The 24,972-nt window shown below is 36.3% G+C and overlaps 1 long non-coding RNA gene and 1 pseudogene across 2 annotated transcripts in view; one reads left to right on the top strand and one right to left on the bottom strand.

Moving 5' to 3' along the window:
* Window positions 1-318: 318 nt before the first annotated feature.
* LOC149142124 (uncharacterized) overlaps window positions 319-24,972 on the top strand; it is a 102,945-nt gene continuing 78,291 nt past the window's right edge. The window contains exons 1-4 of one of the 2 annotated variants that reach the window (XR_016264460.1): window positions 319-3,754; window positions 13,578-13,623; window positions 14,371-14,598; window positions 17,100-17,671. This is a non-coding gene — a long non-coding RNA (uncharacterized LOC149142124). Of the gene's footprint in view, window positions 3,755-13,577; window positions 13,624-14,370; window positions 14,599-17,099; window positions 17,672-24,972 lie in introns of those variants that run through there. The other variant, XR_016264459.1, reaches the window with a different exon arrangement.
* LOC149142125 (probably inactive receptor-like protein kinase At2g46850) lies at window positions 6,701-10,426 on the bottom strand (annotated as a pseudogene).

Raw genomic sequence — 24,972 nt, 5'->3', positions numbered from 1 at the left:
ATTACCACATGAAAAAGATATATATTTACTATTTAGATAATTTGCATATATTCTTGAGCAATTGTCAAGACTTTGTGTATACTCTTCAGATTGTGAAGAGCCATTATAGGAGTTAAATTTTCCAATCACATTTTTACATTGAATGAGTTCCCATGAGTTTTGTCATTGATGAATTTGTTTTGTAGTTGTGCAGATGGGATATTAGAAGGCTGGATTGGTTGTTTGTTGTTAGCTTGCAGCAAAAATTGTTCCCATTTAAGATTTTCTGTGCTTTCCTTTGCACCTGAATACTAGTCTATGCATTTTCTTGCATGACTAGTGTACATGTGTTAATTGTAGGTGTTGAAGAATGTAACTAGTGTCAGTCTTCATAATAGTATTCAAGTCATGATGTAATGTATTTGTCAAAAGAAAGAAAAATAAATTTTATTATTAAAGAATTTGACTTATTAAAGCATGGGTTTCATGCTTGGGTCAATTGTTTATATGTCAAAGCCTCTATTGTAGGCTTCTAGGGTTTATGTCAAGTGTCCTTGCCCATTTGTCAAAGAAGAAATGTAATTTATTTGTAAAATAGGCCAATTAGTTCTCCTCCACCAAGTCGGCCTCAAACTGGACAAGTCGACCTAACTAAGGGGCATAAACTCCTATATAAAGACAACAACTCGACCTCATTTGGAGCACTCACTGACCAAGTTCGATTTGCAACTTCTGGGCAAGGAAAAGTTGCGGAATTCAATGGACAAGAAGGAGGCCATTATCTTCAGATTGTGAAGAGCCATTATAGGAGTTAAATTTTCCAATCACATTTTTACACTGAATGAGTTCCCATGAGTTTTGTCATTGGTGAATTTGTTTTGTAGTTGTGCAGATGGGATATTAGAAGGCTGGATTGGTTGTTTGTTGTTAGCTTGCAGCAAAAATTGTTCCCATTTAAGATTTTATGTGTTTTCCTTTGCACTTGAATACTAGTCTATGCATTTTCTTGCATGACTAGTGTAGATGTGTTGATTGTAGGTGTTGAAGAATGTAACTAGTGTCGGTCTTCATAATAGTATTTAACTTATAGTATTCAAAGCTGCAACTCAATAGGTTCCAACTTCCAAAATGAGCTTGGTCCTGGTTTGCTTCAAGCGGCTTCCTTTTCTGATTATAAAGAGGACAAGACAGTCCCAAATTGAGCAGTGAAGCCTGGTCAAAGAGTTGACGAGTTCTGAGGTTGAAGATCTGCAGTTAGGGCTTGTAGATTAGCCCAGATCTTGAGACACTTGCTGCGGTCCTTCCTTAGGCAAACCTGATCTAAGGTTCTGTGCTACAAATAGCCTCCATCAAGGTTTCATGTCTATTTGTACTGCGGCCTGTTCTGCTCCTTAGAACAGCCTTTCGGCCCCCTGTCCAAGACTCACAAATCTTGCGGCCCTCCTGAAATGATTACAAGAAGATGCATCCTTCAATAGAGGAGAAATCTCACCAAAATTCTCTGCCCTGACCTACAACTGCCATACTGCTTCAAGATCGAACCTATGGAAGGAAGAACACACCGAAAACTTACCCAATACTTGTCCTCCTAGCTCCTTCAAGCTGCAGCTACCTCAGAGATATATTAGAGCCCTTGAGTTGTGTCAAATGAGGTTGAAAGGCACCTCTTTATATACAATTCAATGGGGTTGAAGAGACGTGACTTTTGGGCTTATTGAGCTGACATATAGGTGAGGCCGACCTTGATGATTTTATATGATAGAAACATAAATTCAAAAACACACTTTTCCTTAACCAAATTCGATTAACTTTAGGTTGATTTTGGTCCTCTCGGAAAGATGAATTCAATGCCATAATTATCTTCTTCAAGAGACCTGCCCAATGTGGAATTTGGCCCCAGTCTCCAATGTTAACAAAATTTCAACAGTTAAATTTGTGAAGAAGATGACCATTACTTTGGCTCCATGCAACATCAGTTGCAAGCAGATGAAGCCCTTCCATGATTCAAATCAATCCCCGAGATTCAATTAGAATACCCTTTATTACATGTTCACATCCTACATGTTTAGCGAAACAGGCAAGTCTGTATTTGTCTAGTCTTTCTTTACTAGGCGTATATTTCAGTCAGCATGGCTAACATGCACACCATGTACTCGATTACATCCTGAAATTCAATGGCATTAAATCTGCACAAATAAAACAAATTGAAAGACCTTGAACTTCTAATAACCACAATTTTGTTATATGGTGTACCTTCAAGGTCCACAACCACTCATTTCATTAGAACTGGCAAGTCCCATACAATGGGAAAGCAAGTAGAAGTTGAAACTTTTATTTAATTAATCCATATAGGTCAACTGATGGAGGGTCACTAGCAATGAGAGCCAAGGCATATATGCTTTCTTGTATATCTTAGCAAGGGGTCATAACTTTATAACTCTTTGTGAAGATTAATTATTGTAACCAACACTATTACTAATATAACTACCACTACTTTTATCTGAGTTTTTTGTTGGGACTGTGAAGATGTTTTAATCTAACTTGTTTCGAGTTAACATTTCACTTATCATCAAAGAAGTGAAATCTTCGAGCAAAATGTGTCAGATTAAATATTTTTACACAGTTCATACCAAAACTCAATAGTGTTAACCTGAGAAAGCCTCCACTTGACTTCTACTTGATTATTACCAAGGTATATCAACTATAACATGGCAGATCAAAACCATTTCTGGAGCATCTCTCATAATCTTTTGCATTATTCTAGCACTTAACATCTTGCTTGTTGAATGATTTGTTTGTGTGGATGCATGTTAGGATCTTTTGCAGGATGTTATTGTTATCACTATGGAAGTTCTTCAAAAATGAAATGCTTTTAGAATTGAGATTCCTTTGGTACTTCCAATTCTGGAATGGTGGCATTTGACACTTATACATCTTCTTTAAAATATCCTGGGCATGGAGCTTCAAATAGCTTATTGTCAAATCTCTACTTGACCTCAAGGAAGAAATTTTAGTACCATATAACTTGTTTTTTGCATGATAACAAGCATCCTAACAAACTTTGCTTTCTCTAGAACTTATAAACTGTCTAGACACAAGCACCTTTTCAGGTTTGGCAATGAAGCAGGTGTGATGCCCCAGAGTTTCAATTTATCATTGTTAGAATGATACCCACAGGCAATCAAAAAACACATTTATATCATAATGAATAACCAATTTTCTACCAATACCCTATCCATTCCCATCGTGAAAGGAAGGTTCCACTTCCAAACCAAACAATAGCATTCCATCCTCAGTCCACACTGGCACTAAAATAAACTTTTATAACATACAGGTCCATTGTATTCAATGACCAGATACATTCTCACACTAAAAAATAAAAACTTGAAGAAAAGTGACAATCTGAAATCAAAACTTCAGTAAGTTAGATGCTTTATTACATTTTATGAGAAGAAAAGTGAAAATCTGAAATCAAAACTTCAGTGAGTTAGATGCTTTATTACATTTTATGAGAAGAAAAGTGACAATCTGAAATAAAAAAACTTCAGTAAGTTAGATGCTTTATTACATTTTATGAAAATAATTCTTTGTAGTTACCCATTTTGTTTGGGATACAAATTCTTTAAATGGTGTTTCATGTAATTTATTTGAATTTTGTTGGATTGTGATCAAAGAAATTTATAATTTGTACCTTGGTTTTACAGTTTTTGGGATTCTTCTATAGAGATTTACGACAAAGCCTGGTGGACCTCGATGCTCTTTTCAACATCTTAAGGTAATTTTCTTTGCTAAACCCTAGGATACACGTTGATTTTTAGTTTTGCAAGACTCCATAAATGCCATTAGCTTTATGTGTGACCTAATTAGTTATATTTTTTGCATGTGCATGTTGGAGTGTACATCTAAACCAATTTAATCATTTTACTTAAAAATTTGTTCAGAATATTAACAAACCATAGTATGACACTTATAATCAATTATGCAAAAATTCCAAGCAAACATAAATAATTATATAACATATCACTAAAAAGAGATAACAAGCATTTATGGAAGCCAAATCTGCACACTGTTTATTAGCTTTTCATTGGCATTGAGAATGTAAAGTCTATTTCTATGATTATTGAGAAGTAGGGAACTTTTATAAGTGAATATTTATTCACCTAGTGGATGAGTAACCCTCATGGTCTATAACTTTTACCATCTTTGCCCTATTAAGATCTTTCAACAAAGCACACTTCAAGGGCCCCTACAAGCAAAATGTCCTAGGATTTTTAGGTCAATTTCACATGATTTGCTTGAGGGAAGTAGAGCCAAGTTTATGATATATTTTTTGGGATTTTTATGGTTCAAACAGACTCTGATGTCGAGTAAAATTTTCTGGTAAATTCTAGATTGCAGAATGAAACAAAATGGGGTAAAAGAGAGAATAATTTTGGATTTTTTTTTATTAACAAGGAAAGAAGACTAGTGCCTTGATCTGTTATGGGCACATTATAGCAAAATCTAGCCCCTATTCTAGTCAGCGTATCATTTTGAAAATTTTAATAGATTTTGCAAGAATTCTTGTGTGGGGAAAATTAGGCATCAAGTCATCCTATAGGGTTGACTGTATATGCCATAGGATTCACACAGAGGAAATGCCATTGTGAAACATATAGAACCTGAAATAGTATGTTGTATGCAATTCGATTTTGTGCCTTTGAGATGCTTCACATACAGATCTGCAACCTGTCAATCATGTGATGCCATTCTTCTGTATGTGTTGAGTCTGTCATGTTGTACCTTTTGTTTATATCATGCCTCTTGATGAATTAGCAAAGCATTCATTGTTAGGTTGTAGCTTTTTCTGGAGAATTTACCAGTGTTCATCTTCCAGAATGGTTGATGTTTTGAATCCTCAACTGGATTCATCTTCAGGATGAACACTGGTAAATTCTCCAGGAAACCTACAACCATATATTCCATCCCACAGGAATCTTAAACCTGTCATATATTGTTAATTAATCAAAATTATTGTGCTGTTTTGTGGTTCCAGTGATCCAAGAAATTGATGTGCTGTCTTTTGGGTTCCATTATCTGGATACGAGTCAAAAATATTGAACTCCCAAGAGAAGTTTATCGGTCAATTTCATGAGTGTTAATGCATCAGCGATGGTGATCCCATGGGGTGTTATATTCCTAATATACATGTATATTAACTTGGCAACATTGAAGTGCAAAATATTTAGTAAGAGTGCCTTTCAATATCTAGCACATTAAAAAAGTTTATGTGCTGTCTTTTGGGTTCCATTGTTGCTGACGGTATACGAGTCAAAAATATTGAACTCCCAAGAGAGCAAGAGTATATGAAAATGTTGTTCTTACATAAAATGTCTCTGAGGCAATCCAGCGTTGTTGTGAAAGACACTGCCTTTAAAATGGGCTGTGATGAGCTCAATGGCAAATGATATGCAAAGTACAGAGTACAGAACACATCTGACCTTATTGGTTTTCTTTTGTTTTTATCAACATATAGAGCACAAACATCATAATCAAGTAGAAGAAGATGGTATTAATAGCCCGAGATTCAAGAAGAATGGCATTTTGCAATGAAGATAACTTGTTCTGAGCCATGACCATAGTGGCTTTCTTTGACTCAAATTCTTCCTGAGTTGACAAAACCATAGAGGAGCTCTGTGCTAGGCAATTATGAGTTGGCTAAAGCTCCTCTTGGTAAGTAGTGAACTAAAGCTAGTGCTGGCAAGCATTATCAGCAAGCTGTTGTACTGATACTTGCTTTATTCAAATGCTTCAGCTTGAGTTTGTGTATGAGTATCAAGGCCTTGCAAAGCAAGACTTTGGTCATCCAGTAGTAGTTTCTGTTGACCCAATGACAAAGTCACTGCGTTGCCAATGTCATCTGTTTTATTTTGAATATTGTCTAATTGAGATGATACAGTGCTAGCCACTTCAGTGATTTGCTTTTATATCTGTGAAGTTAATTTTTGAAGGTACCCTATATCTTGTCCTAATCTTACATAGAACTTTTGAAGATCAACCATACTAGTGTCCACAGTCTTCAGCATATCAAACTACTATTCTTGAAACTTAAATTAAATGCCAATTATCTGATGAGATTGCTCAAAAAAATGGAATTGCACTGATCTATAACATTTGTCATTTTATCTTGTACAACCTTTGAATTTGATCCAGTAGTTATGCTTGAGAATAAATAGAGTCTAGGGAATTATGGTTTTCATTAGAGTGCTCCAACTGAGAATCTGACTGCTGCTCTCTTTTATCCAATTTGTTCACTACCCGATGAGTGGATGACTTCAACTCATTCACAACCCTTTATCTTGCTTGAATGAATTGCTCTGCAAATGATGGCACATAGCTCTTGTACCCTGTATGCAATAATCTAATCTCTAGAACACTAATTTGCAGAATCTGATACTAGCAGAATAACAACAGTAAGTAGGGAGTACTCAACCTGATATGATAATCATAGGTAGAACAGAGATGAACTCTGCTTCTTACTGACTTGGTTCTAGAATTCTAACATACTTTAACAACAAGGTAAACAATGTAGGCAATTATATCATCGCTTCATCAACATTAGTATATATAAACCCTCAGTTCAAGTAGAGACAAATTCAGTTAATAAACAAAACCAAGAATTTGTATTAAGTTTTATTTTGTTTCACTGTTGAGAAGATATTAATTTCATTTAATAGTTGATCTACTCCATGAGAACTCCCAAAATGGATCCCTTTTATAGCAACAAGGTGACCATCAGTAAGCCTCCCAGCATATATAGTCCCACAAGCACTATGTCCACACTTTTTTTTTGTAGTAGCAAAGATTTTAGTGGCCTTCTCCAACATCTTATAAGAGAATAGATCAAGTTTGAATTCTTCAGAGTGCATAGGTAGAAGGTTTGCAAGTTGGCTTCCTCCCTGGACTGTCTAATTCAAAAATTAGATTATCTATGTTGTCTGTGTAAAGCAAGTGCAATAAGACTTGCTGCCACAAGTGTTGACGAAGCCACAAGCCCAGTCGCAAGGACTATTCTCTTTGTTGCATTGTGATCTCTTCGACAGTCCTTATCGTATGACTTCTCACCATGCTTTTTGCATACTCTTACGTATCCAGTGCCTTGACAGAACTCATCTCCTTGATAGCCATCTTTAGAAGCACACCTCACATTGTCAGTTACATCTACTGCATGTTGATAGACCACATTGGGGTCATAGTGAACATCATCAAAAAGTGCCCATAACACCCAATTCCCACTTAGCCCACACTTTGCATCCAAATGGGTCAATATGGGTGTGAGTATCCAACTAATGAAGCTCTGGCACTGCAACTAGGAGAAGTGAGCAAAGTCATCATCTCCATGGTGCCATATTGTCTCATTCAGAAAGGGATAGCAAAATGTCCTATCAAACATGCACTGCTCATTGCAGCTCTGCATATAAGGAATATTGCACTTCAACAGACAATCTGGAGTGTTCTTGCAGTCAGATAACTGGAGAAAGTTGCTGACAGAAATTGCATAATTCTTCATGCCTTTGACACTGAAGCCCTTGAGGTTTTTAGGATAGGAAGATTAGAGAGGATTGATGATGATCCCATCTGATGAGAAACTTATAGTAAAGGTTGTTCACTTAAATCCTCACAGTATTGTTATAGAATTGCAATTTGAATCCATCCAGCTGACAATGCCTTGAATTGATATAGAAAGGATATGGAATTGAGGCATTCCCACAACTTTCACTGCATTTCCTTGTGCCCTGTGCTATGTTAGAAAACACTCTAATCGAGAAGACCAGAGGCAGCCATGAACCCAAAAAGGCCAGAATAACAAGATAGCAAAGGCTAATACTTATTTGTCTTGAAAGTTACCACATCATTTTAAGGCATGCTAAGACAATATATACTTCCCAGAATAACAAAGCAAATACGCATGTATGTTTTGTATATCCACCTGGTTTTGAAGCCTGCGATGGGAAGATTTTGCCTTTGATATGATGGCAGCGTTCATCCTATGCTCATTACCTACTCTAAACTTCCCCTTTCAGCTTCACTACTCCATTCGATTGCAAAGTCTACAATGGTCCGTATCAAATCAACCCAAAAGTAGGACAATCATGGCTCAAAATATATATGCATTCAATTTCTTTGTTCATACCTTTTTTTTTTCTTGGTTCTCGACAAGACAAGAGGTTGAATAATTGCTTAGACACTGTAGTAGCCTGTCTTTCATAGTGTGCTTGATTAGTACTTCATTGTATGTCCACAACCACCGAGTATATGATATATATATTTACTCAGCCTACTACATATATATACTACATATCTATCCAAATACCAAAAATGACATTTTGGACATGTGGGTTCAAACTTCTTGCATTTGGGTCATGAAGGCATGACTAGTGCCTCATTGTCGAATCCCGACAGCTACTGCGTATACATCCTAGTCTACAATATATACATTGGGTATATCACCAAATCCTTGAAATGAAATATTTTTGCATGCGGGTCAAGAGTCCTATATTTCAGTTACCCATTCACAATATAAAATATCAGGGAACCACCACTTTGATACGAGTGCCAGAATTCAAGTGCCACTCTAATAATATGTTTGTTTGCACCAGAACCAGGAAGGAGTTACATTGACGCAGATGGAATTCAAGTCCATATCTATGCAATTAGTGCAATAAAACATTTATTTTGCACAGATTTTTACCAATCTGACAAATATTGCAACACTTTGACAATAGCCATGAATCATTCCAATAATAAAATACATTATAGACCCGAAGAGGGGGTCTTCATTTTTGTCGAAATAGAAATATTACCAACTTGGTGAAAGTTTTCTTTGAAAAAGATGGAAGAGGCTACAATGATTTTGGATCTTCGTAAACATTCTTGGCGACTGCTATGTGCCAAATTGTAAATTGATAAGACGCGACAATCATATGACGTCTTAAGTGGATATTTAATAAGAACAAAGCTATGTTTGAGCTTTGAGCAACTTGAAATAAAATTGAATGTCTGAATATAGAGGCATTTGGTGCTACTTGTGCAGCAGATCCACCCTTTGTTAAACTTGGGGAGCAAACTTGAGAGTGAGACCATTTGTACTGCCTCAACGCATATTCTTAGTGGAATTTTAACAAACACTTCCCTTGCAAACTCTAATCTCTCACTAGGAATACCACTTTTGTTGCAAACTCATATGCGGGTGTTGTCGTTGGCAGGTTGCAGTTCAAACCCCGCAGCAGCTAGCTTTCGCCAGATTGCATAGCCCACCAGTTCGATGTGCATGGTAGTCTTCAAGTCAGGTGGCTTCCTATTTTGACTTGAGTTCACTTCTCATGGATTTTGCTAATGTTCGCCCAGTGGGCTAATTTTCGATGATTTTTCGATTCGCCCCAATGACGATTCGTGTCGGATTATGACTATCAATTTGCATTTTACAAATATATATAAACTTCTGCATATTAGGGATTGTGATTCGCCAATGTTTTAAACTTCAAAAAAATTTTTCTTAAAATTTTCTTGCTTCTGATAGTGTGTACATTGACTTGCCTGCCCTACTTCAAAGTCGCTAAATGGGCACATGAACTTAAAACACTAACAAAGGTGACCCAATCTGTTTTCATTCTTGCCAAAAACGTTTCTCTAAAAATATGTAGGGTTTTCTCACCATACCCAACTTGGGCATATGTTGCCATCATTGCATTCCAAGAAACTGCATTCCTTGTAGGCATTATATTAAATAATTGGTGTGCACTCTCTAAGGTGCCAAATTCGTAATGATTGATGTCCATGAAATGGCATCTCACATAACCATTTTATCAAATAGAAGGTGTGCATCATCTATACTCCAACACATTTAGTATACATGTCTGCAAGGGAACTCTCGAAAAATACATCCAATTCAAGTTCACTTATGATTATCAAGCCATGTAGATGTCTTCCTTGCTCAATGGAGTGTAAGGTAACAAGCATTGAGGGCACTATTGAAGGTAATATAATTCAGCCTCATGCTAGACCTATGCATTTCACGAAACTATTGGAGGGATTCCTCACTATACCCATGTTGGGTGTAGATCCCAATCAATTTACTCCAAGAGACCACATCCCTCTCAGGAATCATATCAAACAATTACCTTGCACGCTCTAACCTACTGCATCGGGCATATCCGACAACCAAATAATTCCATGTGAAAACATTAGGCACGCAGATGTGATCGAACACTTGGATTGCATCCTCCTTTCTATCACACTTAACATACATTTCAATAAGAGCAAGCTCTGGAAAGGCATTTGATTCGAATCCCACTTTGATTACCTTAGCTTGAACTTGCACACCACACTGGGGACACATCAAGTTGGCACATGGATTTAGACCACTTGTCAATGTAAATTGGTCTGGCCTTAAACTTGCAAGCTTCATCTAAAAGTAAAGCTCCAGAGTCTCCTTGTTGTGGCCTTGCTGGGAAAACGCTGAAATGATTGCATTCCAAGACACAAAATCCCAATCAAGCATTTTGTTGATGAGTTCAACTGCATCTTCAACATTTCCCCTTGATAGCCCGGGGTGGAGATCTTTTTTTGGATTCCTGATTGTTTTTGTTCTTGAGCAACCTCCTTATGCCCTGGAATCTGGCTCGATGGTGATTGGGCAACAAGAAAGACCATAATGTTGCCCAATCTATGGCTAGGTGGAAAAGCGTAGTCTCTAACTCAGTTGCCCATTTTATCTGGGATTAGTACTTCTTATGATTGGAATGTGCATTAAACTCTAGGTCGAATTCAAGGTATGAGGCATAATCTTTTATAAGGAAATATATCATTGATGATATTTCTTGATAGTGCATGAATTAATTTGATGGTTGTAAGAGTTCAATTACAAGCCTATGAGTTCAGTATTGAAGCATACATAAGTACAATTTGTGAATTAGATATGCATTGTTTCTTGTCACCTTACAACCATTATCACTATGCGTTGATAATCATATCAACATTTTGATGCAATCAGTGATGGAAACTTGTAATTTATCCTTGTTTCTTTATATCCTAACTATGACGTGCAAATAGTTGCAACTACTGTATATCTTGAGGTCTACTAGAAAATGCAGATTTGGTAGCAAACTTTTGGGGGTTGTCATCTTCTGTTCTGCAGTTGGTATTTTTATTCGCTTTATCCAAAATTGATTTTTGTTATCCAATGCTTTTACCTACGAGCCATTGACCATTGTAAGAATACTTCTGGCGTAAAGAGCATTGAAAGGCTTACATGCAACCTATAGGCTTAATTACACACACACACACACACACACATATGCATGTGTGTAGCACCCACAGACTTCATGATACCTAAAGGAATAAATACTCACATCGGTAACATCGATCTTTTTTGATGTGTGACTTGCAGTTTTACCCAGTGATTGAAATAAGGGAGCAAGATCTCTATCTACAGGAACTTTCACATAATCTTTCTAACTCTAAACCTTTGACAGCTATTAAAGTGTCCCTCATTGTAGAGGGTGTGGATGACAAGAAAGTGAATATTTGGGAAGCTAAAGTCCCAAAAGTGTGGTTAAGGATATGTCCAAATTCTATAATTTTGCGCTTTGGTTTCTAAACTATCCTGCAAGGTAGATATCGCCTTTCATTCATTTCTATCTTCATTTTCATTTTCTGAATGTTGATGAAACTGGTTTGTCGCTAATAAACTTACTCAGCTTGTAAAGCTCTATATACATCCAAAAGATAATGTGCACAACCCAGATTATAATTTAATGGAATGCATTATCCCATTGATTCACGATTGTCACTGTTATGAATATTTAAAAGGTCTTGAAAGCATTACAATTGTTGGATTATTGAGCGCTTAATACTTTTTCTGGCTGGTGACATCTTAATTCAAATTTAGCTTTTATGACTCTTTAAATGGAAGAAGTGTCCTTAAAGTGAATTTGTAAGTTTTGCACCTTAACCAATTCTGAATGATTAATCATTCAGTTATGGACTTGGAGAAACAATGCCGACTGCTAATTGTCAAATTGTAGTATGTCACCTGTGAGATTTCCCGTTGAAGTTTGTTTAGCTTGAAAGTGTTTCATGCACCTTAATCTAAATGAAACTTATGTTACGTATAAGTGTACCTTCTTATGTGGTTGTTTGATGGGTCCCCTTGACCTGTAGTTGAATTTATCCTCCTTAATCTTCGCTGCCACAAAGATATATTTTTCTTTTGATTGATGTGTCCCAAATGAGAGGGAATGCTCCTCTATATATACAATTTAGTGGAGTTGAGGGGATGTGACTTTTGATCTTCTTAAGCTGACATATAGTTGAGGCCGACCTAAATAATTTACATGAGAGAAACATAAATTCGAAATTCCACTTCTACTTATCCAAATTTGATGATATTTAGATCAATTTTGGTCCTCTCAAAAAGAGGAATTCAATGCCACAATTATCTAGCCCCAAAGGAGCTGTTCAAAGTGGAATTTGGCCCTAGTTTCCATTTTTAACAAAAATAACCATCAATACTTTTTTATAGCATTTTGGGCTGAATTCACAATAGTATGCTAAAAAGTGTCATTTCAATCTCTAGAAATTAGGATATATAAATGTGAGATATATACTCTACATTTGTGGGTTATCTCCTTTTCAAATCTGAGCTTTTTTAGGCTACATGTTAATTGTTTGAACTTTGAACCTTGAAGAAATTTTTGGATGGACTTCGTAAATACTCGAATGAATGGACTTCGTAACGCAGTGGTACCATAAATTGTGTTAATTCAAAGATTTGACTTCCATATTTTCACAAAATACAATGATCTCAATAAATACTTATATGTATAGATACTTATGTTTAGGATTATATATGTGTTGGAGCAGTGCTTTTATGTTTTACTATAATCCTGATGTTGACAAGTTTTAGTTGAATTTTTTCATCAATTTCTCATAGAATATGCAAAAGGAAATGATTGGCAAAATGTGTGGCAAAAATTACATTTCTCCTGATTTCTTTTTTTATTGTTCATGACAAGATAATCATGTTGCAGGAATGAGTTATCCTACAATCTGTTTCAATTTGTGGATTTTTTTTCCTCCCATTTTTTTTACAAGGATGTAGATTTCATTTTCATGTTGATGGCTTTTGCACGAATCTTATCTAGCCCCAAATGATGGTAATGGAGTGGATCTTGAGTAGTCGTGGACACAAACACTATCAGTGGTTAATGTTACAATACCACTTCCACTTGGTATCAGAAAAAGTTTTATGTTCTGTGACATAAAGAAGAGTCATTTAATGAATGGTTGAAAGGGCAACCTCATGTCTTAATTGTAAGTCATTTATTTGCGTTTCTTAGTTGTAAGTCCTCTGTTTGATTTTGAGCTTCATCAGATCAATTATTTCACTAATCCAATATGCATGGCTTGTATTTCTCACCCGATGTTAGTTACTTGACATGGTTGATATAACATTCAATTCTAGGCCACTTTTATTTTAAGTCAGAGATTTTATTGATTAAAATGATGTTCGTATTTAAAAAAGTTTTGTAAATTCCACGTGGACGTTATTTTTTCAGGGTGAGCTCTTTGCACCAGTAAGGTCAGAGGAGTCATAGAACATAGGTATACAACTAGCGCATCTTTGGCCTTTGTTGTGTATTTGTTATTCTTTATATCACTGATGGATGGTTATTGATTGATGTAAAATAGAGGATGGGAAGGTTCCTGCCAATTCTCTTGACAAAACAAAATCAAATGGAGTCGTAGAATTGTGTTTTAAAGGGTGAGCCAAAAATAAGTACTTGAAAGGCAGAACTTGAGAATAGAAAGCTATCTGATCTCGATCTAGAGACACAACAAACCCTGGAAAAAAATGATGATGTTGACGAGTCTTCCTTGCAAATAAGCTCTAATTGTTAGACCATTGCCCAAATTTCAGTTATCTGCAATGGCAGTAGTGACTCTAGATTTATTTGTATGAATAACGACTTTGGCCATTTTCCTGTTCGTTTCCTATGAAATATTTTTGATTTTCAAATTCCAACTAGTTTGTTGTTAAACTAATTAAAGCTTTGATGACAAACATATAGTTTTCAAAGCTCTTTTCTAAATCTATTTTCTTGAGAAAGTGTCTTTTTACTTTAGGTGTTGTAGATTGCTACCGCGTGACATATGCTACTATATAATTGCCTGGATAAATAGACAGAAGTGTTCTACAACGTAGTCTTTTTTAAATATAAAGAAACATAATTTCCAAATACAAAGTTTATTAATTAAAAACATCTTTTAGACATCTTAGTTAAGTTATGATTATATTTCTGTAGGGGATTTTGTGTACATTGATATTGTGTTCTCTTTGGTTTCTGTCAGGTAACAATGGTTAATAAGGAATGTGTTCTTGAGCAACAGGCACACATCGTATTCTACTATTGACATGGATCTCCATGGTTTTCAGGCATGGGACAAAAATGCAGATGTCAGTGGGATCTCCAAAGTCCTTGTTGGATGATTTTAATACTAGTGATGATTTTGATTCCTTGTTAGATAAAGAATGTCACAAGTCAAATTCAAATAAACAGAAGTAGCTTAAGAATGAAGGTGAAGCTATTGCTTTCTGTTCACATCAATTTTTTTTATTTGTTGGTTGTTGTTGTGTTTTGAGTGCGGACTTGTGAAATTTTAAATTGCATGTTAGTTTATGTGAAGGGGGAATATATTTATATATATCCTATGCCGTTCATGGTTTCTGGAGATCCATGTTACATTTGCACAGAATTTTAGATATCATTCAAATATCTAAACACCCAACAACAACAACATTGAGATTTTTATTTCACTCAATCTATAACATATTGCATCTGTCTTCATCAATGCTCTTCTTCCATATGTTATCCACTTATGACATTTCTTTTGCAATATTTGGTGCATTTGCTAGTTATAGGTCATTTATAGGTTATAAATGTCTTCAAAGTTTCACTTCTAATTGAGTATTCAACTTAACATATTGATTTTCTTATATGTAATTATTTTTTCCTCCACCCACATTTCATAAGTTCCATAACCATTAAGTAGGGACTTGCAGCTTCGATGCTGCTTTGCTTGTTTAGTAAAATATTTTCGAGACTTTAATTTATTGAAAGTTGTTGAATTTACAATTTATGAAGTTTCAAGGTCTAATTATTTAAAGGGTGCTAGCTCAATGGAAGAGCATCTGCTTTACAAGCAGTTGGTTGGTGGTTCGATTCCATCGTGCCCTAATATCCATATGGAATGATGACGATTAGTTTTTGGTGACGAAGGCTCTTTTTCCCATCACCAATGAGCTTATGGTGACATTTTTTGACCCTCACCAAAATATGAAATGGTGACAGTCAACGAACGACACCATATATACGCATCAATAGTGATGACCATGAAAGGTCCGTAACCATAAATAGTTGTTGTTGATATGAAATGGTGACGGTCACTGTCCGTCATTATAGTCATTATTCGTGACTGACCTTGAATGTAACCACAACACCTATACTTTTGACAATGCGGCGTTTGGTGACGGTCAATGAACGTCACCATATATATGCACCAATAGTGACGACAATGAAATATCCATCACAATAAATCATTGTAGTTCATATGAAATGGTGACGGTCATTATCCGTCATTATAATCAATATTCGTGACGGACCTTGAATGTCACCATAACACCTATACTTTAGGCGACGCCACCTTTGGTGACGTTCAGTTTTTGGTGACTGACGCTATGGTCCATCACCATTGCTCATATGAAACGGTGACGGTCACTATCCGTCATTATAAATCATTATTGGTGACAGACTTTGAATGTCACCAAAACACCTATACTTTTGGCGACGCCACCTTTGGTGACGTTCAGTTTTTGGTGACTGAGGCTATGGTCTGTCACCATTGCTCATATGAAACGGTGACGGTCGCTATCCGTCATTATAAATCATTATTGGTGACGGATTTTGAATGTCACCAAAACACCTATACTTTTGGCGACACCACTTTTGGTGACGTTCAGTTTTTGGTGACGAACACTCTTTTGACCATCACCAATGAGCTTATGGTGACATTTTTCGCTCCTCACCAATGTCATTTTTTCTTGTAGAGTGGTAAGTAGTGTGGTAGCAGCCCTGCTCTGTTCATATACTCATTCCTCTTTTATTTTGCAATAGTGCTTGTTCAGGCTAGTCTATTGATCCCGATGGGCATTCCTCTTATGTTTTCAGCATTAACAAGGGTTCTTGTAGATCTTGATAGGCATACTTCTATTGTTTTTTCAGAAGTCCCTGCAAATCCTTGTAGGGGTTCTTCTTTTTGTTTACCTAATTGATTATTATTTTGTCTTGGCTCAGTCTCAGGGCTCAAACATAGCTTCAAACTTATTAACCACCCAAATTCTCACTGCAATTCCTCATCACCATAGGAATTATTCTTTTATCAGCCTTCCTCTTAGTGTTTTTGTAGTTATAACTGTTGATACTGATGGGCATACATCTTAGACCTTGTAAGCATATTTTTTACTCATGTAATTATTTATGGTGTTCTACCACTTGAGTAGATAACAGTCAGTCAGGTGGTTAGGGGTGCCCAGGAGCTGTGTGATTTGATGATACTTTGTGCAAAGACATTGTTTCTCATTATTCATAGTAGTAAGCGGTCCTGTGTGGGACTCCATAACAATAAACAATGTGCTGCCAAGTCCTGACCTTTTCCATAAATAAATAAAATCTTAAAAACCCAGCAAGAGCTTCATGAAAATGTATAGATTAGGAATAGGCTTTTTTATTAATTCCTGTTGCATTAATCTGCATTGCGTTCTCTGATACAAACTAGGCCTTTTCTGAAATTCAGAATGTCTGCTTTAATCAGAGATCATGATTGTTCTTAAGAATTGCTATTATTTCTGTCTGCTATTGAAAAATCCCTAAATTCCACTCCATTATCTCTGGGCTAAAAGCTTCTCACTATCTCTGATTGCAGATACAGTTAACTAACTGCAATTTCTATCTGACACTGAAATCCTTAAATTATACTCCATTATCTCTGGACTAAAAGCTTCTCAATGCCTCTGATTGCAGATAACATTACCTATTCGAATTCTGGATGTTCGGCCGAATCTTACGAAGGATCTGATGGAAGATGACAGCGAGGTTATTGCTGGAAGCTCATCGTTAACTCACTGCAAAAGTGTTGCCACAAATCTCGCAAAGTGCTTTAATCGATCTTCAAAGAAAACCAGATCTGTGATGCTTTATGTGCAAAAATGGTTAATATTGTATATATCTGGATCCTTTTTGTCACCAATATGCCTTCGTCAGACATCTCCATGTCGTTGAAAGCAACTTTTTCCGATCACTAGTGAGCTTCATTTTTGGTTCTGTACTCCTGAGGCCCTGAAGGTGAAGGTCAGCGTTTGCTTGTTTGTGACTGATGATAAGCTGCAAATTGTAAATTATTAGGTCCTTGCATTTTCTTCAATTCAAAAGCAACGCACATGGGCCTTACTAAATGTCGACTATCACTGGGGCTGGCATTAAGGGTAGTATCCTCTCGCTATTCAGGTGGGAATGTGATACAGTTAGGCTGCATTTCAACTGGAAGAATATGTTTTATCATAGAAATCTCAATCAACTTTGTGTTGATTTATGTATGCGATACAGTGATGTTGAATTTCAACCTGAAGAGTATGTTTTATCAATAGAATTCTCAATCCATTGTGTTGAATTTTGTGAATCATACAGTAATGCTGTGTTTCAACAGTATGAGAGTCTTTGTTATCATAGAATGTTCAATCAACTGGTAATTGATTTTAAATATGTATGTTGTATATCATATTCTTACTAAATACTACTTAAACATAACAACAAAAGTTACAAATTATGATGCGAAAATCAAATCAATTCAAACCAAACATGTAAGAAACTAGCCATGTTTTTAATCTTTACATAACAACAAAAGTTACAAATTATGATGCGAAAATCAAATCAATTCAAACCAAACAAGTAAGAAATTAGCCATCTTTTTAATTTTTTTTTATTCTATAAAAATGTTTTAATTTTTTTAGCCGAAAAGTTCATTCTACAGCTCGATGTGAAAAGTTTATTCTACAACCCTAGAATGCACGTGAAGAAATTAGATTCCTCTCGGCTTATGTTAGATCCTGATTTAAGATGGATCCTCTCAACTCATGTTAGATCCTTATTTAAGATGGATCTATGCTGATTCTTTTTATTGAGCCGAGATGGATTTATGTTGGTTCTTTTTATTGAGTAATGATATACGCTGGTTTTTTATTGAGGAGAGGTTCATTCTATAGCCTAGTGTGAAGTGTGACGTTGTATGTCGACTTGTAAAAAAATTTGAATGTGAAGAAATTGGATTCCTCTGGGCTCATGTTAGATCCGTATTTAAGATGGATCTATGCTGCTTCTATAAAAATGCTGAATAAACCAGACTCTATTAGTTCTATGTGCTAGAATTTTGTCAAGTTTCTGTTTATGTTTTTTTACCATAGACACACGCTTCATAGAAGTTGTTTGAAGTAAAAACAGGTAAACCAACAGAATCCACTCAACTTTTGAGACCTCATAAGTCATAACCCAAATTTCCAATACATTTATGACATATCTTTAGTTTACGAGATATCAGAGATTCATTTGCAGAATCAGAGTTTTACACACACTTTCCATGGGTTTTTTTATAGATCTTTTATTGAAAGGATATCATTATTCTTATTTTTCACAAGACATTTGCCATCTTTGAATTGTATAATGTGGTGATATGCAATTGCAATTTGTTCTATGGAAAACAAATTCCTACCCAACCCTGGTACACGAAGAACTAGACCAGTTGATCATTATATGATCTCTATTGTTTACTCTATCGTTTTTATGGTCTGCTGTGGTCATATGGATGATGATCTTCTCAACTTATGATGTGTTATATTCTTTTCTAAATGCTTGAATATGGTCTGTAATATGTATAGTTGAGTATATGTAGTTTATGGTTCAGTATGATCTATATTGGTGACAAAGCCATTGGATAATTTCTCAATATCCTTTACCCTAATTAATATACTCTTCTCTTTTATGTGTGTGTACTTAAATTTTTTTTATTATTAATCTAAAGAAAAAAATTGTAATTTATATTCAAGAGGAAAAAAGTTTACATTCTGACTTGGGTACATCCCTCAGTATAACCCACTCTCTATTAGCGGCTACAAAGGGAAACCATTAAAATGGTTTAGATGCTTGAAAAGACCACAAAATATATTCAGAAACTAAGTCCCAAGTATCCATAGATCTGTCCATATGGTGTATACATAACAGTCTCAAATCAAATTTAGAGGCGAGCTCAAACTGAGCTTCAAAAGTTCAAAAATAGAACTGAAGAACTTCCTAGAAATGCATAAAGTCTATTCTGGATAGTCCACCTAGCGCTGCAAGATAAACTAGTCAGATATGGCTTTAATGCAAGGAGGTTGTGCAACTTCTCCTTCTAATTCAGACATTTCCCAAACACCATCATTCTGGTCCAAATCTTTCCTTGGTAAGTCTTCTGCTTCTGTTTTCAACTCCCTATAGATGTGAGCAACAGTGCAGACCATGAAAGTGCTGACCAGAAGTTTAGCCTGCTGACAGTGGCGTCTAAGAACCAGATTTCATCATAAGAACTTTAACCAAAGGAGTACGCTTGATGCCATCATAAACATACATGATTTGGTGCTTTACCTGAGAAGGGGGAGCTTCCTGACCTTGAAATAGAAAATGTTCCTAGCAATCGAAATGGCGCAGGAGACAAACAGGGGAACCATTTTAAACTTCTTCAAAGCTTTGTTAGTGAACCAGTTCATACAGTTGATTAAAATATTTTCCCGCCACAGTATCTCCATACCTCCTTATATATGCACAGTGTATGAGTAGGAGATTTCTCTATTACACTTGCAAAGTGAAAAGAGGCTAGGACCTTGCCATGCTCATTTCTGCAGTTCCTCCTAGAAACACTTTGTTGGCTAAAGCAAGCCACATGTAAACATGTGTTTTCATTTGACCTTCCAAATGGGCTTTCACCACTAAACATTTCTCACCAATTTCATCACCAAATGTTTCTCTATAACCTGGTCTGGCAGTGAAATAATTTGTAGCAATATTTTTAGACCATTGAAAGGAATCATATCTATCCCCCAGTCTAACAAAGGATAAAATCAGCTGGTGAGTGTATAGCTTCCATGAAACTGCATCTGGTACCACCAGATTTACATGCTTAGTTTTCTTCCAACCTTTCTCCAAAATATTAGTGGTTAATAGCTCTGCATTATCAGCAGTGAAGATTAAAGCTTTGCTCTTGAAGTATATTTTGAACCATCTGTTGTCGAGTTTGATGTTTTCCACAGCCCACCCAAGGGTCTGTTCACAATCTAACTCTTTTGCCATCCCCTCTTCTCTAGGCCAGCTAATTTACCCACCAAGGGAAATGATAAAAGTTAAAACAAGTGCTTTCAAAACCAGAGAAACATTAGAAATATACCTTACTGGTAATCTCGTTCATTCCAGATCCAGATATTTATGTTGTATAACAGCCTACCACAGCCACCCCTCAGAAATAAGCCTCTGCTAAGTTTTCACTGCTAGTGCCTTGCCAATTGCTTGTTATCTTACAAACCCCACCCACCAGCACCCTTGGGTTTAGCTATTCTTTTCCACTATACTAAGGCAATGCTATCTCTTTCCTTTTTAGCTCTCCATGAGAAATGGAAGCAGGTCATTCTAATCTTTTCCAACATCTCCACATGAATGTAAGCTAATGAATGCTGGTAAACAGGAACTATTTCCAATATCGATTTAACAAAACTAAGCCTTTCTCCTATGAACAACCACCTAGTGCACCAATTTGTAACCCCTCTCTCAATTTTTTGATATAACTAAGTACAGTCCTTGAAGTCATATTAACATAAAACACAGGTTCTTTAGGCCATGGTTGAAAGGTATTATAGAGTATGAAAAAAATCTGAAAATTGCGTCCTCTTGACCTTGGTGCACTTTGTTTAGAGAGAAAAGATTTTAGAGTATGTATTTCCATGCCAGTTGCAAAACAATACAAATCTAGTCTTGTTTGACTTATGGACCGTTGCATTTGGATCAGAGTCCTTTATTAAGAATGCAACAATAGAAGTGAATTCATTGAACCAACTCAATATTGTATCTATTCATTCTTTTGACTTTGGAGATCTCTTGCTGCTATTATATTTCATAAAATAATGCTACTAATAGTAACTAGTTAATTACATTTGGTCTTCATGGCGAGAACCCAAGCCCACTTTCATGGTTAATGTGTCTTCTATGTGATCCCTCTTGGTTGTGAGTTGGCATAGTGGGCACAAGTTGTGGATTACTAAACTGATTTCTAAGATGCTTGGCATAATTGTAGGAATTCTGGCACCAAGAGGCTTGCATAGAAAAAAGTTGGGGCAATGATTGTTGCTGAGGTTTTAGTGTAACAAACATTGTCAAGGCTTTAGTGCTGCGATCATTACTAAATTTGCATATTGAAAAACTCCTGTATCAGCCACTCTCCTAATATTTCCCCTCAGATTAGGGAAATTCTATATTACTGTAACATCATTGTTTTCTACCAAAGAGGATAAATTATTAGCAAGTTATACTGTGCAAATAGGGTTTAAAATAAGAGCTCTGACTTTCTGCCTTAAGCAAAGTTCTACGGCCATTAAGAAACTATTCAAGGTCCCCTGTAACAATGATTAAAAGTTTCCAACTGATGGGGAAGTTAGTGTAGGATGAGGAGGCCACAACCACTGTTGAGACTCAAGGTGCGCCATAGATTGATTAGTGTCACAGTGCAATAGATTTGATGTTTGGAGTTGGAATTGACAGAACCATGAATTCTGAAGCAAAATGTTAGCCATAACTGATAAGTTCTGAATCCACAATTTCCTGTTGTAAGCCTTGAAGATGAATGAGGATGAATTCCATCATTTACCCATCTTGTTTGACTTCCACTCACGCACTCTGCTGCCTAGGAAACTTGGTGGAACATAGGATATTGTGCATACTGTGTGTTCTATTATGACCAATGGTTTTGAAACTTGTAATTTTAGTGAAGAGCAAACAATTATGTTCGATTACAATCCATGATTCTGTCCCTATGCAACAAGTGGCTCCTATCTGTTGTTGATTTACCATACCCAATTGAACTTTGATGGGAAGTTGATATGAGGTAGTGGGATTGGCAGCAGACACAAGCTGATGGAACATAATCAATTTAGCTAATGTGTGATTCTTGCAAAAGTTGTGTGCTTTAATGATTGTTAAGGTATGCTGTCAGCCTGGCACTTATTCGGGTAAGACTTCCATGAATCCGTCCCTATGCAACAATGGATTGTATCCTGTAACGCCCCACTTAAATCTTATCCTACAAATTGTGTTAATATTTACATTATCTGAAAATATTGAGAAATATTGGTCATAAAATAAATTTATGATTTCCATTATTCAAATTCCACACTTACCTTCTCAATTTGAATATTATGTAGGATATGGTCTCCTTCCATTAATTCAAAATATATTTATTCATTTCACATACCCCAATGTACCCTCACATTTACTTGGGAGAAGACATAGTCCTCTCCATCTTATCATCAATATATATTTATTCATTTCACATTCCCCAATGTACCCTCACATTTACTTGGGAGAAGACATAGTCCTCTCCATCTTATCAACAATATATATTTATTCATTTCACATTCCCAAATGTACCCTCACATTTACTAAGGAAAAGACATGGTCCTCTCCATTTAATTACACTTCAAATTTACAAATGTACTTTTCAGATTTACTTGGGAGAAGACATGATCCTTTCCCATTAAATTCTCAATTTTATATTCATGTCACAATTCCAAATGTACTCTTAGCTTAGAAGAGAAGTCAACCAAGGATGGGTGAGAGTTAATGACATTAATGAGAGGTGGTTGAGGAAAGAGGGTATAAAAAGGGAAGGGGGAAGGAAGAAAAGGGGGGGAGTTGGAGTCTTGCTTAGGATTGTGGGGGTTGGTTGTGATTGTTTGGCCTTGTTATGATTTTTGGGAGACCTTGGAAACTTGTGGAGGTTTCTTGGGTTTGAGAGGAGGAAAGTATCATTATCTAGTTTTGCACATTATTCTTGAGGACACACTATATCTGGTTGGACTTGGGCACGGAGGGCTAGGGAACCTGTGGAGGTTTCCTGGGCTAGGAATTTATTTCCTAGTTGGCTGGGAGGTAAATCCGGTTGGGTCCATGATAAGGAGCGTTCAGCTAGAGCTATAAGACAAAGGTATCATCATCAACCACCGGAACAGGTATTTTTCCATGGACTACTCTTGTTAAGTTGATATCAATGGAATGCTCACCTTAATTTATGTTAATTATAATGTAAATGACAAAATTTTATTTGTTTAAAAGCCGTGTAAGTAAGTAAGTTATCACCTCTTATCGTATTTAATTCAAAAAAATTAGATCCATTAGCAGACCCTAGGATAGGGCTCTTACACATGGTATCAGAGCCTAGGTTCAAAATTTGGGCCTTTAAACCCACACTAGATTGGTCTCCGTCATATACACCATATGAATATTGTAGCACTACACTATAGCCTATTTGGTAGCTTCCCCAAAGCCTAGTGGACTCACCATACTATGATGCACTAGCACTAAAAACCGTACTCCAAAAGAGCCGTCGGGTTTCTCATAGGAGGTTCTTCATATCTAGATGGTTCTCCATATCTAGACAGTAGTTTTGATATTTGGATTTACTGTTGAGGGGGTTAAGTGTTTCAAAGCACAAGGATACCTCTAGGCCGTATTTTCTCTTAAGGCCGTATTAAATCTTCAAAGATCATGGCAACCATCACATTAGTGAAACCCAAATCTATTTTTGGCAGCCGTGGAAATCCCACTGTCGATCCTGTAAAATATCCTGCAAATCAACAGCTCTGTGTAGTTCTTGGGCCTCTGCCAAAATAGGCCCTAGTCGGCCCTTGATCGACCGGGTAACCTAGCCATGGCATTTCTCAGAGTCCTTGTAGGGAACTCCAAAGCTGCAGTGTTCATTTGCAAACTATCAGGCATCTGTAACCGATATTCTGAAATAATATCATCTTCAATAATCATTGGATTGTTGCCATCACGAGAAATACCCAAGAGCAGAGAACTTAACAAAGCGTTTTTATGAACCCTCTTGTTAACTCATACCGTAAAGAAATTTTCTCCCAATCAATGTTCTCGACATCTGGGAGGTGTTCTGATGCAAGCTTCCAGATCTTGTAACACTGTGTGTGATCTAGTGTGTGAAACTCACTCACACATGTTATGCGCCTATGCATTGCCTCATCAAATTCTAAAGGTCGGTTAGTGACCAGGATTATTATTCCTTCGTATCGCTCCATCTCTATCAAAAGTGTATTAAGTAATCTATGCCCTCCACGTTCTCTCTGTGCAAAAATAGCCTCGCATTCTTCAAAAAAAAATAATTGCATCATTCATATCCGCATCTCGAAAGAGTCCACGGAGGTCAGCACAGTAGTCAACACCTCTACTTCCTCCGCAAACTGACTGAAGTGAATGAAAATCAACAAGAAGAACATGTTTTCCTAGATGATGAGCCACAGCATTCACTGTCATCGCCTTTCCAGTTCGTGATGGTCCACAAAGAGCTCCTTTAATTGCTATCATAAGCATAATTTCTATCAAAGAGCTCCTTTAGTTTTCCCAAGCGATATTAACCGACTTTGGAAAGAAAATTCTATTGAAACTACACTGCTATAAGAATTCCCAGTATAATCTGACACCGGACACCGCTCTTGTGCAAGTGAGTCATAATACATCCAGGAAACTAAGGATCAAATAAATGTTCTGCTGATCTTGAGTACCATTTTGCGAGGACTGCACCCTCCTAGAA

Source organism: Pinus tabuliformis, chromosome X (assembly GCF_031772625.1).
Source record: "Pinus tabuliformis cultivar Carrire ecotype Pingquan chromosome X, CPIR1, whole genome shotgun sequence".
Taxonomy (NCBI): Eukaryota; Viridiplantae; Streptophyta; class Pinopsida; order Pinales; family Pinaceae; genus Pinus; species Pinus tabuliformis.
Note: the sequence above shows the minus strand (reverse complement) of the source record. Positions and strands in the feature narration are given on the sequence as shown.